Here is a 19962-nt window from a genome sequence, read left to right on the forward strand (position 1 = left end):
TGATTTCGTCAACGAAGTCAAACATTCTACTTTGGCGGCATAAAACTAACTGGTTTCTCGTTGGAACAAATGCGTTAGTCGCCACGACGACTATGTTGAGAAATAAATACCCGAACTTGAAGAATAAAGATGTAGGATGTTAATAACGTTTGTTTTATTTAAAAAGCTTTAAGGGAATTCACGTAAAAAATTTCAGAGGCATTACTTTTCAGCATACTTCGTATTTCTAACGAAAGAGTCTGTTGTATTCTTTGAAACGTTGTGTAGACGAATATCTGTAAACAACAACCATAGTGAAGCGTATTTTGTAGATTGATCTCATTAACAGCTATCCTGTTAAATATATTTTGCCATATTTTCAAAATTAATAGTTATCATTCGTATAATTTACAGTAAAACGTTTTTGGGAAAATACAGATATTTACAACTGTTCTCAATTCTCTTTCTCCTCAATAAGTAAAATTACGCTCAAAACATAAATATAAACTCTCTGTTATAGGCAGCTGAAATGGCGTAAAATTTTCCAATAATTTGCTTTGAGAGGCGTTTAAAATAAGTTAACGTCGGTATGTATTGTTAGCTGATTTTGAAACTACAACGATTTCAAACGAAAGCGCTGGACCCGTACGCTCGGGACGTTAATTAAATCAGTTGTACCACATAATCTGTTTTAATTACAGAATAGAGAATAACAAATTACACAGGGGCTGAGTGACTGCACTACTCGACGTCCAGTCGTTACCCTGCCAGCCTGTAATTGGATAATTTGTTTCAAATATATACTTAATTAGTAAATAGCCTACAAATCGATTGCCCAGAGAATGCACAGAATTTTTCGTAAAAGCGAGTGTAATCAGTGGAGCTGGACTGATCGAACACCTTCCAGTAAAACTTTCATTCGGGAATTCATATATTGTTATTACTATGTCCAAGACAGGCAAGCTTCATTCGTGATATAGCGTACATGACTCTACAAACGAGGTCACTAATTCACTTCTTGTGGGCTGGCATTAGATCAAAATATACCTCTTTCGAATCCTCGAGTGGGAAGAAACTTGGTCTAGAAAAGAAAAGAGGAGAGATGTTGGCGCAAAGCTCCTGATCAACAAACTGTGTGTTATTGACCGTTGTTGAATCCCAAACTAACTCTTACTTGTGTGTTTAAATGAAGGCATATTGACTACGTTGTCTATGGAAGGAGAAGTTATCAAATAAAATGGTTCAAATGGTTCTGGGCACTATGGGACTTAACATCTGTGGTCATCAGTCCCCTAGAACTTAGAACTACGTAAACCTAACTAACCTAAGGACATCCCTCACATCCATGCCCGAGGCAGGATTCGAACTTGCGACCGTAGCGGTCAAGCGGTTCCAAACTGAAGCGCCTAGAACCGCAAGGCCACACCGGCCGGCGGAGAAGTTATCTTCGGCAGCTGTCTTAGCGTCACTCTTCGAACTTATCAATAGTTACACATCACTCCACAAGCACCTTGTCATAGACCAATCATTTTTGAAGTAGATAGAAGTATTAGCCTAGTAAACCATACAGCGATCTCTATATGTACTTATTACTTGTTTACTTGTCTCGATGCATGTCCTCTTTTACAATTGTTTTTAGCTGAGTCGACTTCAATTGACCCCTGACATTTGCAGAGGGATGGGAGCAGTAGCTTCACCGGCCTACCTCAACCAATAACGTAACGCCATTTTGTATTCTTATCTATTGCAACTCTTGAGTGTTTTCACAGCTCCGCAGAGGGCTACTTCACAGTTGAAAGCTGGCAACAGCGTTGCAAGCCGCCAAGGATCTTCTTACGCCGTCTCGACTGTAGGATGTATCGAAAAGGACTTTAGAGCTTTGAAAATTCGTACAAACTTACTTGTATGACTTACAGACTTAGTCTTGATGTCATCTTGAAGGAAAATAGATCAAGCTTTGACTGCCTGGGAATTCTTAAATGCCCGCTTTCCACGCACTGGATGGCCGAGATGCGTCAATTGCACGGCCCTCCCGTTCTCTGGAACTGACACCTCTTGACTTTTTCTTTTGGGGATTCATCAAGACCACCTTCTCCATGAAAGCAGAGAGCTAGAATCTACCTCGCAACTGAACAAGTCATGTCCCATATGCTGCAGCGAGTTTTGCAAGAAACAAACTTCAAATCGAATGTGAGTTACATAACCAGTGCAAGTCAGTTTTATACTGTTTCGGTATGCGGAAAAAAAACCTTTATGTATTTTTCTTTCTAATGACACCAAAACCACATCCGTAGGTTAAATGTATAAATGAGATGAGTCTTCAAACGTATAGTCTTTTGCTTTCACTCGCTTAGCTTAGATTTACCACTTCGCAAAGAGGTACATTTTAACTGTTAATGAGCATTTGAACAAGTGGTAACTCACGGACCCACAGATGCCTGTGCTTTACCGCACGTTAGCACGTGCAAGTGCTTGAATTTGCGAGCACAACGGCCTGACCGGCAAACTTGAGTGGTAACTACCTCGGAAAAAGACACAAGACATCGAATTTTTTCTTAACAATTACTCCTTGGTACAGCCTCCCCAGCAACGCCCTTACAAGCTTTTCAGACAGTTTCTGGCCGCTCCGCATATGTGGTATGTGCTGCGCGTGGCTAAACAATAAGACGAGCTGCGTGGTGAAGGTAAGAGCTGACAGGTCCCTTTTTTTATTGTTACTTCATTTCCTGATATGACGTGGCTGTTCTTCTGCCCAAAGCATTTACAATATTTTCTAAAAAAAATAATAATACACATAGGGCCTTTTCTTAACTATTAAGAATGGCGGTTCTATAATGAAGATTTTAGGGTAAAGATTATTGGTTTTGAATTCCTTTGACGGAAATTGAAAGTGTTAATCATAAAGCGCCACTCGATAGACATCAAAATTTGAGGGAATATTTACGATGTAATGATTTTTAAATAATTAAACTTCAGTTTCATTCATAACTGATGTCTATTCATCAACTTCAATACGACGTGTGAACCGCATGTGTTTGAATACACTCTAATCTTCGTTGTTTCATTAGAGAGAACTATCTCCGAATGTCGTCTTGAGGAATTTCTCTTTGTGCCGGAAACACATGTCGTATCAGTTGAAGAACATACCTACTCGGAGGCTGGTGCGATAGTACGCGTCTTCCCATCGCACCTCAGATGTTCCTTATGGTTGAAAAATCATAGGACCAGCCAGGCCAGTCAAGGATGCATATATTCCTAAAATCGTTTGTAGTATGAATCGCAAAAAAATGGTTCAAATGGCTCTGAGCACTATGGGACTCAACATCTGTGGTCATAAGTCCCCTAGAAGTTAGAACTACTTAAATCTAACTAACCTAAGGACATCACACACATCCATGCCCGAGGCAGGATTCGAACCTGCGACCGTAGCAGTCGCGCGGTTCCTGACTGAGCGCCTAGAACCGCTAGACCACCGCGGCCGGCGTATGAATTGCAATTTGTAGTCTTTCACTATCCTGCGGGAACGGCATTTGGTACCCTGGCCATGACAGGAATGGCTACAGGGTTTATTATTCTTGCCAAATAAGTTCCAAAATATTCCTACCGTCACATCCAATGGTTCCCCACATCAAGACTCCAGAAACTGAAGAGGTACGGGTCATGAGAATCGTTGCATTCTCTGACGTTTCAACAGCTCGTCCAGCGACATATTGGCTTCGATCTGAGGGTCACAAAAATGAGCGACACTCATCAATGAACAGCAATATTCACTCTGGCTCTACGCCGTTCAAGTCTCTGTTGTTTGAGCCGCATAGCAGCTCTGGACTTCAACGCAGCTTCCAACAACTCTTTTCCGACCGCTCATGGTGATACTACCCGTAACCTGTCCGCCTGCTTTGGGCCCGGGTTCGATTCCTGGCCGGGTTGGAGATTTTCTCCGCTCGGGAACTGAGTGTTGGGTTGCAGTCATCATCACTTCATCCTCATCACCGGCGCTTAAGTCGCCCAATGTGGCGTCGAATGAAACATGACTTGCATTTGACGGCCGAACTTCCCCGAATAGGGGCCTCCCAGCCATCGATGCCATACGTTCATTTCCATCTACCCGGAACCTCAGCCCGTATTTTAGCGGCTGTCATTCATCTATTCCTCAGAGCCTGTCGAACAATTCTATGATCTTTTCATAGTAATTCTGCAACGACCCGCACGTACTACTACTTTCACTGTGTTTTGCTGGATCCACCTCGATCATCAGTCGTTGTCCTACAGCGAACTATCTCTGCAGTCTCTCTGTACGACACGCACTCACACCATTCTTCTAATCTAAGGATGACTTTTTTCCGCGCTGAAAATATTGAAAATAAGTTTACGTACGAAACATATCCCACAGGCACGGTAGTAATGAAGCTTCACATTCGTTGCGTTCAATCAAGCTGTCCGTGATGTAAGTGTGTATAGCTGAGAAGGAAAGGAAATGTCTTCGGCAGGCACAGATCTCAGCAAGGGAACCTTTCGAACGTGGCTGTCTCAGATCGTCTCTTGTGCAACACGAGGATACGGGATCGAGCCTCGGTCCCGCACATGGGCGTCACTATACCGCTGAACTGTATTACTGTTCACACTTCGATGCAGACTGTGAGATACCCTCTGACGAGCTGCTCTAAGAGGATTCAGTTGTTGGCTGATACTATCCGGGTCGGGCTAGCGATACTTTAAAAACGCAAGGTTAATACAGAAATGGAAACAAAGATTTTGAAACCCACACCGGGACTCAAACCTTGGGACCTTTACCTCTCGCGAGCAGGTGCTCAACCAAACGAGCTATCCAAGCATGACTGAACGACTTGTCCTGACGGCTTACCTTCCTCTCCTTCCTTCCAGACTTCACAGTTCTGTTGCAGACTTTTAGGGACTGGCATTGCTGGATGAACGTATATTGCGGAGATACGGTATAGCCACAGCCATCGAAGAGGATACAAGAGAAGACTTTCTTCTTCAGAACATACATCTTTAACTACAGGAAGCTAGAAATAATAACATCATTAACATAATCGTGTGTGTACATTTGTATATTTTGAGCGCAGGTTTTTTGAACAATGGAGGAAGTCTGGTACTGCACAAACATAAGGCTGTTTTTGAATCGCAACTTTATTTTTTTATTTATTATTCGCTTCTTACATACATACCTATCAGCTATGGCTGATTAAAAGGATTTCCAATTATATCAGAGTAAAACTTGACCCTTTTCCGATAATCATATTAGGGAACATATTTTTGAATTTATTGCCAGTTTGATGTATTCACCAACATGCAATTATGCTACAACATATAAATTGATAACTTTTCACTCGTTTGTACTAAAGTCAATGAATTCACATCCTTCATTAATTTCAGTACCGACCATTCCTTATAGATTTTGATGTATTCTTGTAAAATAAACCTAGCTATGACGTCATATGTACTCCTGATTCTAAATATTCGAGAACAAGAGTAGTACAAAGTTTTATGAGGTAATTTCACTTTAGATCGCTCTGGACGGTTACTCCGGGATATCTTACTGTTGTTAATTTTTCCAGTGATTTGTCTCCAGTAGTGTAATCGAGCACTTCAGTACCAAGTCTCAGGCAGGCAGTGACGAGCGCCAAGAAAAATTCACTCATGTTTTCGCAATGCGCTTGCGCTGAAAGAAGATGTAATTTACTGCATCAGTGGTTAGGTCATCACGTTGATAGTAGGATGTGTGCACATGCCGATTTTATGTAACGCCGTATGCCAATGGACGCTATTATTTTCTTTGATTTACTATACTTTGCTGCCTTGTCATGAACGTCTGTAAACTTGCATAGTTTTTCTCTTTTTTGCGCTATGAGAGGACCGCTAATTGTTTTATTTTTAGGAGGGAATCGGTGTATGGGAGTTTTACGTCTATGTGTCTTCCGCTCGTAATTGCGTCTTTTACTAGTCGATTTGCTATATCCTGGTATTTAGCACTTTTTACTCACAAGTAAATTAATGTTGTTTCGGATTATCCCACGGTTCGACTCCCATATCAAACCTAATACGATTTTTTATCCAAGCATACACCTCCAGCCTGTCTGGCGAGGCAAATTTGTGCCGAGGTTTCTGTTTTGTGGACGCATCTTAGTTAGTATGTCGCCAGGACAACGACTCTGACTGCTGCAGGCAGGGGCAGAAGGTGATGGGAGGCGCTGCTGGCATTTCGTCCAAATGTCAGCGCGGCCCGGGGCTGTAAGGGCGCGCCGCGTACTGGGGCGGCCTGCCCTCGCCTGCGGGACAGCTTCTCCTCAAAATGCCGCCTCCGGCAGCGCCTCTCACGTGACTGCCCCACTTCCGATCATGGCAGCAGCCAGCAGTTGTCAAGTGAGAGGCAGAGCCCCTGCTAAATAACCAGTTCACTGCCCTCGTTCTCCATCCTGCTTCGTTATACGAGAGCAAAGAGAAACTTTCACGGTCTTACAGCAAAACAATTCTTTCGTTGGGTCAAAAATGTACTTTCTTTCCGACGTAGCCACATTTTAGGCCACTGGGGTTCGTCCGGATTTTGTCCCTGAAAAGTGGTTCTCGAAGGTCTCCTTATCTTTCCGCTTTAAACCAAACACAAACTGACTCACAAAACGGACCATATGCATTGGCGTTCTTCGCTTTATTTCATATTTAGGGCATTTGAAAGTCATTGTCTAGACATGCATTGAATAAAGCGATAAGTAGAAATCCTCAAAAAAAAAGCTTGTTTACTTAGTGGTGTCTAGCTAAGTTTAAACTGGTGGAAGAGGTATCACTATAGCGTGAGTGATTCCACCACATGCGACGCATTTTCGAAAAGTGAAGAACAATAGTCTTATGTGATTGTACGGCAACTTTATTTGTTACATGGTATATAGGAGACGTTTAGACTGAAGCAAACAACACAAATTTTGCATCGAATTTGAATTCTAAAAGTATACGGAACGTAACATAAATAAGATACAAAATCACAAAATCTGCATTTGTGAAAGAAAAAGAGTAACTGTTAAGAAAAAATTGTAGATGTTAGAAAGTATATAAGCTTCTTTAAAATGACGCTATATTTATTTCTTTCAAGTTACAAATGTAGACTACAAATTATTAAATGTGATACGGCTCATCCTAAATATTATACACATGTGATACTGTTCCTGTACATCAAAGATAGAAGGTTGAAGTCATAAATGAGACAGAGAAAACACAAAACGATACATATGTCTAATTGGGACTTTTATGTGAGCGATAATTCCAGGCTATTTATGGCAAGAAACGTAAGTCAGAAACAGCTATATAAATTTATCTAATTGTTTTTCATATTTTCATTACTATAAAATTAACCATCGTTCGGTAGGAACAGTTTGCAGTTATACTTAATATATTCACACTAACACGGAAATAAGAGATACGCGAAACACAATCATTATCTTATAGTTTTTCATGGACAGCAGTGGAACTCTGACACATTAGTTCCTTCTTTGATGTTTCCCATTCCAATAGCAAAACAAGCATTTGGAAATTTCCCTAATATATCGTTTCTATTGATAAGAGATATGCCTCTTTCATTCAACTGAAAAACGATTTTGTCCTTATGCACAAACTGTAGAAACATAACTTTTAAGTCATTTTCCACTATTTTTTGTATGGTGCTGGCATGTCTGTAACTGCATGAATTACTCTTCCCCCATCGAAATCTAGCCAAACTATCATCTCGTCCACCGACATATGCTGGGTCTGTCATTACAATATTATCCAGTGTGTATTCTCCAAAGACTTCAACGTTATCCATGTTGTCATCATTCTTCCAAGATATCTCAGAGGCAGACTCCTCAGTTTCCGTCTTTTTCGTACACCTGTCACAGCTTTACTCACAGACACAGCTTTCTGGCTCTCCAGCTTTTGGCCTGCTCCTTTTTTGTTTGAAGGCTTTTCTTTTCCAGCGATGCGTTTACTGCCGGAGAGGTGGTCTCTGGCGGTTGTGCTGCTGACATATGAAAAGGACGGCAACCCATGGTATACTGCTGTGTGGCTGGGGATGGAACGTAGGCGACATTGTATCGCTTTTGGGAATCAAATGTATCATATTTTGGAATGGAGCGTATCACATTTAAACAAATTTATGTACTGCTTAATAATGATCTCCATATAATAAATGTGACTATAATGAATGATTCAGCAGAGATAAAAGTTTTATGTGTATGTAACACATTGTGAAGGTGATATTGGTCGAAATAATTTTTACCGCAAAAGTGAAGTTTCTAATGGAAAAACGAATTATGAATAACTATTCCTAAACAAGGGCAGCATAACTAATAGAAGGAACATTTGTGATAAGCATGGCTTTTTTAATGACCAGACTGGGTGAATCATTCTTTGGGAAGTTATGCCTTTACCACTATTAGGAGACCTTACACTACTAGATGAGAACGCAATAGAAAATTGGGAAATGTGTTAAGAATAATATTTCATTATCAAGGAAAAGGATAAAATGTAATGCAACTTCAATGGGATGAACTTTCAGAAACCAGAACTAATGAGCCCCATGTACTCAATACCTGTATCCGTATTCCATACGTCTATCATTTGTAAGTGCTTGCTGTAATGATGATTATGTGAACTTCAGACACACTGTTTAATGTGTCATGGGCAATTACAAAACAACAATGGTGATCCATTTATAACAGGGCATAATGTTTTATACACAGGTACTCAGACGACGAGAAGATGATTTAGAAAAGAAATGTGAACAGCATAGTGATCTTGTGATCGTAAAGTTGATGCTTTGAATGCCACTAGTGGTAACACTCTTTCTTTTAGCTTTCATTTAAATTCCATTTTTCTTAACAAATGGGAATGCTAATTAACAAATTTTGACCTATAACATTGTAATAAAAGTAACATATTTTACTTATATGTATATTTTAAAGCTGAATCTTTAGAAATAAAAAGGACCATACTTTGTATTTGAGATGTTCCATTTTTTTCACCAAATTTTGACTTCTCTAGAATACTGACACTTTCATGTTGTAAGTAATTAAAATAAACCGATGTTATTTGAATTAAAAATGCTTCAAAATTTGTAACTTACCGTTCATATTTCTTGATAAAATTCTAATTTATATAAAAGTTAAATTAATGATGAAACTAGTGAATTTATTATCACAAGATTGCTACACTACACACTCAGCTACTGACCGATATTTTAATAAGTTATGGAAGTTTTACACTTAACAGAGCTCTGAAAACTTGACAAAAACGATTTCTCGAGCTCTTTTTTTTAGTTTTATGGTTTATGTCTGGGCACTCCCTTAAAATATCATGAAGAAAATCGAAAAGGATCTTTGTGTAAGGTCCCCGAGTTAGTTTCGACAAAAACTGGAAAGCAAAGGATCCCCAAAAGTGACTAATTGAAGTAATTTGATACACTCGACACTATCGCTTGCTGAGCAGAATAAAAGCGTACTAGCATCGGAACAGATCTGTAAATAGATTTAAGAGGTCCAGGAAAATGGAATCCGACAACTCGTTCATAATGGGACAAAAATGTCTGACAAAACAGTAATTCTGGGAAAACTCAAAGGGAGTGTTATACATGTGATGTTGATTGCAACTGATGTAACTGATTTGTTGGATGATATTTGAAACTCCATAATGATAATTGATGCAAGGACTAGTCTTGCAAGTAAATAAAACTAATGGATTGCACATAAACCGACGAAGAGATTCTTTTCTGTTTGATTATGCTTTTGGGAGACAAATCGTTGGAAAAATGAACAATAGTGATATATCTAGGAATAACCATCTGGAGGACCTAAAGTCACATTTCATAAAACTGACCATAGGAGAAGCAGAAGATAGCTTGACATTCGTTGTGAGAATCCTAATGAAATATAGCTCTTCGACAAAAGAAGTGGCTTGCATAAGTCTGGTTGAGTACGTTATTCCTTTCATGTTGAAGTCCCTACAAATTTTCGTTGCAATAACTTGTTCAGGTAGATATTTAAATTAATGAAGACACCCTCAACTAGTCGTTTTTAGTTATAAATTATTATTATTCACCTTGCTTCTTGGCACCAGTTGTTAATGTACGAAACTAATAACGATTACAAAAAACGTTGATCAATTGTGTTAGACACTTCATCAAAGATTAAAACAATTTCAGTACTTGGTTCATAATTTTGCTTGTAATTGTCACGTCTGTATTGCACCTGACAGCCATATCCAATCCAATCCTATCGCTGCTACAGTACTATTCAAACTTACGTGGAGTCACTTCAGCTGGGTGTCTCTAACCGCATTCCACACAGTGGTAATGTGGACAACATGCAAAGGTCAACAGCAACAAGGCATATGCCTTTCATGTGGTTATCAGAGAAGTGCAATACTCATCTGAACAGTTCCTTTGCCTTGCTATACTTTATGTTTAAACAGCTACATCAAAGGGGCCCTGAGATTGGGGGAATATTCAAACATTCGTTTACATATAAATAATTTCAATCACCTGTGAATTAATAAAAATGTTAGGTGACATCTGAAGTTTCTGAGGATATGGTCACCATAGAAACCTTCCTCCTGAAAACAAAAAGAAATTTTATTTAAAATTGAATATTCTTTACAAATGTGTATGGTAACTCAAAATTTAAAGATAAGGACATCTTAGGCTCTGAACTTGACACAAAATGGTAAAAGAACATGAAAACCAAATGAAGTTAAACTTTAAAGAATTTGGAATTGTAAACACACTATGCAATATCCTGTTTAGAATTCTGTTTCAGGTAACTTAACAAGCAATACAACAATATAAAAATCCAATAGGAAACTAACATTTTGAGAATCTTTATGAAATTATTTTCATTTCTTTATTTTGATTAAATATTCTTGGCTGATGAGATGTTGATACTTCTGAATTATCCACAACAGTTGTAGTGTTACAGGTTCCAGGCATTCTCCCTGGTAACTTCTCATCTCAGATATTTTTATAAGCCTTAATTTATGTGCATAGGTATGTAATTTGATACATCATGCTTATAAAGGAGGAAACAAAAGAAATGGAATTAGTAAAAACCCAGACTATAAAAAGTACTTGCATACCATATCATAATTCTTAGTAAATAAGAATATTCAAATCCGAAATATAAAAAACAGATATAGCAGAAATTGTTAACAGAACTATCGCAAAAACTGTTAATCAATCTGGGAACAACGACAAACACAATAAAATTCCTACCAGATATCAGAACTGAAATTTAATGTTCTTAATCTAGTATAATGAGATTGCAGCTCTTACTAATGGGAAACTATGTCTATAACTTGTAGTCATCGCCGTCTGTAACAAGCGTAATTGGTAGCGACAAGACCAGTTTTTTCAAGTTCCAGATATGTGGAACTTTTCTCTAGCCTCCTGCTACATAGAGCCTGCACTTCCACAACATTTGGATAGTGAAGATCTGGCAGTCGTAAAGTTCCCCAATATACTCCAATGACTTCTACCCTTATTTTCAAGTTTATTGGTAAAATAGTGAGTTTGGACTAAACTGTTTGCTGCACGAAGAATGTCTTCAACTTTATATTCCCAGTTTGTCTTTTGAACCTGGAGTCTACTGCTTTCTTTACATTTTTAATTTCGATAACTTTCTTACCGATGGAAAAAGGTAAAATCTTTACTTTTCTGTAATAATGTCACTACGTTCCTTATTGAAAATATCTGTAGTGGGACACAATCCCGTTGACCCATGTAGTGTATTATTTAGCACTTCCTGAAAGTTTAAAGTCCTAAGCATTCTGACACTTGTGGGAATACAGGCGATGCATTTGCTCTAATTCCTTCTTCACTTGTTTAGTTCGCTTTGGTGCAGGAAGATACAAAGCAGTATAAATGTATTTTATACCATGTCTAATAAGTGTTTGCTTCCATCTTTGTAAAATAAATTGTAGTCCATTATTAACAGTACTTCATCCACATGCCCTACACTTAGCTGTTGTATTTCACTTAGGAGCAAAAACTGTAAAACTTGAAAGCAGCTTCACTGGCGAAAAATCGTTATCCAGCCTTTGTTCGTGGTAACCACCCAATATATCTGCTGCTGCTAGTGCTTTTAATTTTCTTTGTAGATTCGAATACATTGGAATTCTAAATGGCATATTTGTTACTTTAGTTGAGTGACTTTCTTCACACACTGAAGGAACTCATCTCACTAACTGATCCATGTTGTTGAAATGTCAGGAGTCCTCTAATTTCTCTGTACATTTTTTAGATTCAAAACAAACGCAATTAACACTGTTATGTCGTATGAGCTGATTGATGAAGTCTTCAAGTATACAAAGGAACCAATGTGTATGTGATGGATTAGGTCTATAGAACTGGATGTCGTTTGTCACAGCACAGTATTCTCTAACCTTCATCTGAGATAATATCACTCCGATTCTTCTTAACCCTAGAAATTTACACCTCTGAAACTGTCTGGAGAAACTGCCATAACAGAGAATATTTTATAATGAGATCGGCCTCTCATATAGCAAACGCACTGTATTTCAACTTTCTCGTTTACTTTTTCAATCAATATTAATATTAACGGACGCAAAATGCGAGACAGAGAGAACCTCATGGAAGCTTTTCAATGATGAATCTTGAAAATGATCTGGGTCTAAAGTTGTTAATTGCGGTTTTTAATTAGGTGGAGATGCTATTCATTTAAAGAAATAAGCATATTACACAATTTTTTTGATATGTTCTCTGTTGTTCATAAATCCATTCATTTATTGTTTCCACTCCCTTGGAACATAGACCACAACGTTATCGGCAACTGGCCGACCTATTTTACTAGGAACAGTTGAGTTCCGACAATGACCATTCTTATCGTGGTCGACTGTCTTTTCTTCATCTCTGCCTGGCGATTCGGCAGACTGATCAGTTTCCCCATTATCCATAATTGCTGCAGGAGCAGCAGCTTCAGAATCACTATTGTCAGATCTGTCACCTAAAGTCACGACTGAGCTCTTCTAGCAGTCCATCCCGTGTACCTTCTTCCGCTAGTAAATTGACATTTCTGTGTGTCATTTTCATATAAATGTTCTTGATAATCAGCGACAGAATTGTTGCACAATGTGTACTCCAGGTTCACAGTGATCCTTTAAAAAAATTCTGTAAAATCAGTTAAACAATAATGTCTGAGAACTTGGAACATTTGTCGTTTACTAGGTCTCACTCAGTGCTGAATTTACATTGTTGGAGCAGGCTGAGTACGTGAGGTGGTGAAGGCACAGTAACAATTAAAAACTTTAGGATCAGACTGACACTAGTGTACATATTTTTTAGGGTTCAGTACGGGGAGAGGGGTGGCAGCTTTGGCTCCTCTGCCACCACCTCGCTAGGGTGCGGTTTGGCAGTAGCGGCTGCAGGGAAGACACGTGGCGACAGCGCGGCGTGAGTAATGCGGCGGGTCGCGGCCCAGCCCGGCCACGTGGCAGGCGCGTGATGGAGTGCTGACAAACACGCCGGCCAGGCACAATTAATGGCGGCCGCGATGGACGTTGAAAATTTTATTGATCTGCTGATACGGAGTGGATGGTGGACGCGGCGAACCGAGGCGGTGTGCGCCGACGAGTGGCCGTCGCTCTCTGGTGTGGGGGGCAGCGGCGCCGGCGCTGACAGCAAAACTGGAAGGCATGCTGTAACGGATACTACACAAGCGGTTGTACTATTACATGACTCTCTTCCAGTATTTCATCATGACAATAAAAAAAAATTCATTTACATATCGTCCGGGTCAGCTGCTAGAGGACCACTTCGTACCGTGTTTAGCGTACTGGGTACTACAAGAGTTGTAGAACTACCATAGGTTACCGTAGACAATCACAAGCAAGCGTAAACTATGGTAGTTTCCTTAGTAGCTTTGATCAGTTAAGATCGTAACCGCGTTACATGTACGATAGGCATGTTGCATACCTATCCGGCGTCACCTCATTTCGATCGCTTTGTTTGCATATGCGATCAGTGTCTTACTAGATCCCCTAGAAACTGTAAGCAGTGAACCATCTAGAAACTGAGTGAGGATACATAAATGTCTGTTTAAAATATGGAAAATTTGTGTTGTACATAGTTATATTCCTGTCTGTCATTTAAAAGTGAACACTGTTTATAGCAAAATTGAACTTGTCAACGTTCAGTTCAGATTTTATCCGAAAATTGTTCATTTGTAACGTGGAAAATAGGTATGTTGTAGTAAAAATAAATACAAAGAACAGAAATATCATATGGGGCTAAAGAAAACAAAAAAGACGCTTCAGTTTCTTGTCTTAGGAGCGTAATGGGGCCCCTTAGGAACATGGCTGCTAAGGAGGGGAAGGAAGCCAATGTGCACTCCGTGTGCATGCCGGGGGGAGGCATTCCCGGTGCGGAAAGGCTGCTTCCGGATGCCATGAAGAGTACAGGGTGCAGCCAACTGCAGGCAGTGGCTCATGTCGGTACCAATGACGTATGTCGCTTTGGATCGGAGAGATTCTCTCTGGTTTCGGGCAGCTAATGGAAATGGTGAAGACTGACGGTCTTGCATGCAAGATTAAGGAGGAGCTCACCATCTGCAGCATCGAAGATAGAACCGACTGGGCTCCTTCGGTGCAGAGCCGAGTGGAGCGTCTGAATCAGAGGCTCAGGCGGTTCTGTGACCGTGCAGGTTTCAGATTCCTTGACTTGAGCGATCGGGTTGTGGGTTTCCGGGTTCCGGTTAATAGGCCAGGAGTCCACTACAAACACGAAGCGGCTGCACTGGTAGTGGGGGTTAAGTGGAAGGAACTGGGTGGTTTATGCCTCAGGGAACCACAGAAAGGGTGTTCATCTAAAAGGGGGCAGGTAAAACACAGTAAGCTAGTTGTGGAAACGATCGGTATTGCAGTTGTAAATCGTCGTAGCTGTGTTGGGAAAGAACCAGAGCTCCAAGCCCTAATAGAAAGCACTGAATCTCAAACAGTTATAGGTACAGAAAGCTGGCTAAAGACGGAAATAAGTTCAGCAGAATTTTTTTCAAAAAAAAAAAACGATCTAACAGTCTTGAGAAAGGATAGTATAATACACTTGGTGGTGGAGTGTTTATTGCTGTCAGAAGTAGCTTGCCTTGTAGTGAAATTGAAGTAGATAGTTCCTGCGAAATAGTATGGTTAGAGGTCATACTTGACAATCGGACTAAACTATTAGTTGGATCGTTCTACCGACCCCCCCAACTCAGAAGATATAGTTGCTGAACAGTTCAAAAATGACTTGAGTCTCATTTCAAAAAATGGCTCTGAGCACTATGGGACTTAACTTCTAGGGTCATCAGTCCCCTATAACTTAGAACTACTTAAACCTAACTAACCTAAGGACATCACACACATCCATGCCATGAGCCCACTCGAAGTGTAAACGGTTGCGAAAGCATACTTGACTTCTTAACAACAAATAATCTTGGACAATTAGTGAGTATCGTGACGAATCCAGGAACTAGCGACCACAAGGCAGTACCTGCTAGGCTGAATACCATAACTCCTACAACCATCAAAAAGAAACGCAAAGTATATCTATTTTAAAAAGCTGATAAAATGCTCTTAATACCGTTTTAAGAGACAGTCTGCACTCCCGATCTGATCATGCAATCGTAGAAAAGTTGTAGAATGATTCCAGAGAGATGGTGTCGTGAGCAATTGAGAGATATATGCCATATAAATTAATAAGTGATGGTACTGATCCCCCATGGCACACAAAACGGGTCAGATCGCCATTGCAGAAGCAGCGAAAAAAGCATGCCAGATTTAAAACAACGCAAAATCTCCAAGACTGGCCAAGTTTTGCAGAAGTTAGAAATATAGCGCGTACTTCACTGCGAGATGCTTTCATTAATTTCCACACCAAAACTCTGTCTCGAAATCTGGCAGGAAACTCAAAGAGATTTTGGTCATATATAAAGCACACCAGTGGCAAGACGCAATCAATACATTCACTGCACGATAACAACGGTGAAGTCACTGACGACAATGCCACCAAAGCAGAGTTATTAAACACGGTTTTCTGAAACTGCTTTACGAAAGAAGACGAAGAAAATATTCCTGAATTTCAATCAAGAACAACAGCGAAGATGAGAAACATAGAAGTAGATTAAATCACTTAATAAAGGCAAGGCTTCCGGTCCAGATGGTACACCAGTCAGGTGCCAAAGAGAGTATGCAGATGCAATAGCTCCATATTTAGCTATTGTATACAACCGCTCGCTCACAGAAAGTTCCGTACTCAAAGACTGGAAAGTTGCTCAGGTCACACCAATACCCAAAAATGGAAATAGGAGTAATCCACTGAATTAAAGGCCCATATCACTAACTTCGATTTGCAGTAGGGTTTTGGAACGTTATGAAGTACCGCAAAGAAAACGATTTACTGACACACGGTCAGCACAGATACAGAAAATATCGTTCTTGCTGAACACAACTAGCTCTTTATACACGTGAAGTAATGAGTGCTATCGACAGGGGATGTCAATTTGCCTCCATATTTTTAGATTTTCAAAAGGCTTTCAACACCGTTCCTCACAAGCGTCTTCTATCCAAACTGTGTGCCTACGGAATATCGCCACAGTTGTGAGACTGGATTCATGATTTCCTGTCAGAAAGGTCACAGTTCGTAGTAACAGACGGAAAGTCATCGAGTAAAACAGATGTAATACCCGGCGTCCCCCAAGAAAGTATTATAGGCCCTCTATTGTTCCTGATCTATATTAACGACATAGGAGACAATCTGAGTAGCCCTCTTAGATTATTTGCAGATGATGCTGTCATTTACTGCCTTGAAAGTCATCAGATGACCAAAACGAATTGCAAAATGATTTAGATCAGATATCTGTGTGATGCGAAAAGTGGCAATTGATCCTGAATAAAGAAATGTGTGAAGTTATTCACATGGGTACGAAAAGAAATCAGCTGAATTTAGTTTACGCGATAAGTCACACAAATCCGAGGGCTGTAAATTCAACTACATACTTAGGGATTACAATTACAAGTAACCTAAATTGGAACGATCATATAGATAATGTTGTGGGTAAAGCAAACCAAAGGTTGCGATTCATTGGCAGAACACTTTGAAGATGCAACAGATCTTCTAAAGAGACTACCTACACTACACTTGTCCGCTCTATTCTGGAGTATTTTTGTGCGGTGTGGGATCCGTATCAGGTGGGACTGACGGATGATATTGAAAAAGTTCAAAGAAGGGCGGCACGTTTTGTATTATCGCGAAATAGGCTAGATAGTGCCACAGACATGATACCTGAATTTGAGTGGCAAACATTAAAACAAAGGCGTTTTTCGTTGCGACGGAATTTTCTCATGATATTTCAATCACCACTTTACACGTCGCGTCACTGACTGCAGCGCGATACTTGGGTAGTAAAAGCTTAAATGTATGAGCACTACCATTTAGGATCACCGACGGTTTTTCTAAATAATTCGTTTATCATCCGTCACAATAGACTTTACGAAGAGGAGTACGACTAAAACCTTTAACACAGTTACTTTATATCGCTCGTCAATTTCTGACGCAGATGCACGACTTCATTTTGCAATATATGAATAGATGGGTGGGTTTCAAACTGTTGCGCTCTCTTATACAAGACTATGTTACTTTTGTATGAGTAGTTACTCTTGTTAAAACGGAAAGAAAAGGCCATATAGCTACAGTCACATTCATAAAAAATTTCACGTACAGACATTTTATAAAAATTTACCTGTGTGTGTGTGTGTGTGTGTGTGTGTGTGTGTGTGTGTGTGTGTGTTTCTCATCTCCTCCTAAACCACTGGACCAATTTCAACCAAACTTCTTACACATATCCCTTAGTATCAGGCAACAATCGCTGTGGGGTTAAGAAGTACATACCTATCATAGTTCATGAGATATGATATCATAAACAATGAGATGCTTGAAAAAGTGCCACGTAGTGCATATAGTTTAAATATATTACTTCTTTACTACTAATTCTATTCGCAACGTATTTCGCATACAGTATCCACATATATCGCTGAATGTATCTACTTATTGAAGCCTCTCGCAGTTTCCCGTGATTTTCCTGCATCTGTAAAGGGGAATGCTGAGACGTTTTTTTGAAAGGACACTGCCTACATTCTTTCACATTCTTTCCCAATTCCATGTTGTGCTCTGTTTATAACGACCTCGCCGTTGATGGGGCGTCGAACCTTAATCTTCGTTTTTTCTATCTTCAATTATAGCTCTAACGTCCAGACACGTATCGCATAACGTCGACTGCAGATCACTTCAGTCTTTTCAATTATTTTCATTGAGTTCTTAGAGATAGCAGCAAGTCATTAAGGAAACAAAACAATTACAAACTTAATTTTACGTCCTGGTTATAAAGAGGGATAAAATTGGGGCAAGCATAACAAAAGGTAGAGGACAAAAACTGGCCAGTTTGCCAGTGAGCTTTGGCTACTGCTGCGAGCCTCAGTCAGCTGAGAGCACCCACTCGCTCTGCTTGCTCCAAAGCTGCTACATGTGTACGCAGCATATTGCCGCTCATTAGCATATTGCCCGTGTTGTACCTGTAATAACATCCCGCTACGGGTGATTCTGTTAGTACATGGCAAACACACGCCAATATCAAGCGACAGAAGAAAATGGATCATTGCCAAATGAGTTACTTCTCAAAAAATTAGCTGTCATCTCACCTGCTGAGTAAATAGAGCGTTATATTTAAGCAAATTTCGGGTAGTTAGAAGAGTGAAAATGGGCAGGGAGCTCAAATAAGCAGATACAACATAATTTGAGCAGAAGAACAGTTCTACCTCCCGATAAAAAGACTCACAGTTATATGTAATATTACCTTTACGACGATTGAAGTTTTTCTTGCCTCCAGCAGAAAAGAAAGGAAGATATTTCACAGGGTATCACTTTTTATAGTGTAAGGTATACACAAGTGAATTGCACAGTAATATAAAAGCCTTAGAGAGTAACAATTGACTAACAGCGTTGGTACCACTTTCGGTCATCAAAGCAGCTCAGACCCTCCCAAGGTTCCACGCAGTTCAGTGTAATCGATGGTTGAGTTGTATATTATCCCCCCTCCCCCCCCCCCCCCCCCCTTACGTTTAGGACTACATTTTTTATTCAGTTACAGTTTTTTTTTTTTTTAAATTAGAGAGTTGTGGAGTTCAGAGAAGAAATATAATTCTATCCTCACGCTCTTCTGAACAAATTCTCAAGTGTCTAGAAGAGTGATTATGTGAATTTTGGAGAATGCAGTTCCATAATACAGGGTGGGCAAATAAAAGTGGCCTGGAGAACAGAGCCCCAGGGTACAAAGAAACACAGAAGAGGAAAGTAAATACAGTACTAACTTGCTTACAACAGATGCTGAAAGTGACCACCATTCATCTCTTGGCACTTCTGGGTCGTGATCACCAAGTTACTGAAGGAGGATCGGAGTTGGACTGCTGTGATTCCTGCGGTCTCATTCGAAATTTTCTGGTTCAGATCTTGAAGACTATGAGGGTTGTTGCGATACACTTAGGACTTGGAGACCTTCCAACACAAAGTAGTCGCACACTGACCAGGCCAGGCGACCTATGTGGCCAGCTAGGATCCCATCAGACTGGCCTCTGCTAACAATTCTGTAGGCATGAAGATTGTGTAAATGTGCTCAAGGTTCGGCCGGCTGTACAGGCAGTTGCTCCGTCCTGTTGGAAGTAACTGTAGGTCTCTTCCTCCTCAGTTAATGCCCCCACAGATGGTTTCAAAATGTTGGCATGTAACGCGCCGAAGTACGAACCACTTTTACTTACACCATCTTGTACAATGGATGACTGCGCCGTTGGACGAACATTGAAACCCGGGGCGTTCCAGTTAGCTATCCCTGTGACCTTCCCAGCGGTGGATTATAATGAGTACTGAGAACGACGATATGAGCACACAAATAACGCCCACCAAGGCAC

Source organism: Schistocerca piceifrons, chromosome 2, assembly GCF_021461385.2.
Source record: "Schistocerca piceifrons isolate TAMUIC-IGC-003096 chromosome 2, iqSchPice1.1, whole genome shotgun sequence".
Lineage (NCBI taxonomy): Eukaryota > Metazoa > Arthropoda > Insecta > Orthoptera > Acrididae > Schistocerca > Schistocerca piceifrons.